Genomic DNA, 1,469 nt, shown 5'->3' on the forward strand with positions numbered 1-1,469 from the left:
TCAAGATGGAACCAGTCGAAAGCTTTTGCTACTATGCATTAAGAAGCCTGACCTTGTTTTCAGGAACGTCACCGAAAGTCGCAGAATGCAATCGTAACTTTAACGTAGCCCAACTTCTTCCCAAAGATCCCTTCAACATCAGCGACTGTTAATTGCCTCCAAAGTCTATCACGCTATTAACAATTTTTGCGAACTGCTGCAAACCTCCCAATTTTTGCGTATTTTATCTTTCAGGATACTGGGAGGCTCAGAGTACGTTGCCCTCATTTGGTAAACATGCACAGTAGTAAATAAGCTGATCGAAGCTGCTTCAAATAAATGTTAATCACGGCTTGTTATGACAGACATAAATTAGTCCCTAGTATTTTAAGCAGATTTGCAGTACCGGCGCGCACTTTTAATGCTGATGAATGCGGCTGTGTTCATATTTTATTGTCGGGAGGGACTTCTTCGGTTGAGTGCATATTTCGCTAAACTTGCCGATACAACCTACGAAATGACATGCTGCGACTGTTTGCCTTGAGTTTATGCCCCTTCCAAAAACAATTTATCGCAAATAGCAAAAGCACCACTCAGTAAGTTGAACAAACGATTGCAAAGCAGGTAAGCTAAAATTTGGATGTGGGCACCCAAACTGACAGTTCATTACATGTTGCCCTATTTGTCATACCTTCATCACATAGGACATGTGCTGGCCCACACTGATGGAGGTACGTCAAAGAATTTGCGAGGCCAATGACCTGAAAACATTAAACTCTCCATGCATGACTGATTGTACATTCCACAAAAGTACTTGTTTTCTATCATGCAATTGTTTGTATAAAATGCATTTGTTTTCCAAGGCTATAAAATAGTGTTGAGAAAAACGAGTTCTCATTTAACTGGCAGAGCTTTGTCAAATTTGGTGTGAACACTTCTACCAGTCTAGCAATACTTTGTTCAAAACACATTCTATATCTGGCCCTTTTCAAATTTCATGCACAAAAAACTGAGGTAAAATGCTGCATTATCGAATTATGTGGAGCTTTGTGCTGAAATGCCCAATTTCCTGTTTTAGGCGTGCTCAAGTCAGTGTTTGTGCTGACTCTGCGGACGAATGAAGCGCATCTTTTGGAACTACATGCAACTGCATTCCTGGTTTCTGCTAACAAACTTGGCAACTTTCTTCCTCACCAGTATACCTTTATTCGTTGTTTAATTCTTCAAGCTTTCAAGCGCATTCCCTGTATTGCTGTATAAATTGCACGCATATTCATAAGGCATTCGTAAGTCCCCAAAGCCTCCTCATTTTTAGACCCATAAATTTTTAAATAACTAATCATATGTGGGGACTAATAAAATTTCACTCAGGTACTGAGACGACAAATACACCTGCGTCTTCTGTCAACAAGGCGAGACCACGCGTCGCACAGTGTTCTCTCATGGCCTTTGCTTAAGTAGGGTGCACTTTTACCAGATCAGGTGTAAAT

This window comes from Echinococcus granulosus (genome assembly GCF_000524195.1).
Source record: "Echinococcus granulosus chromosome Unknown EG_S00092, whole genome shotgun sequence".
Classification (NCBI taxonomy): domain Eukaryota; kingdom Metazoa; phylum Platyhelminthes; class Cestoda; order Cyclophyllidea; family Taeniidae; genus Echinococcus; species Echinococcus granulosus.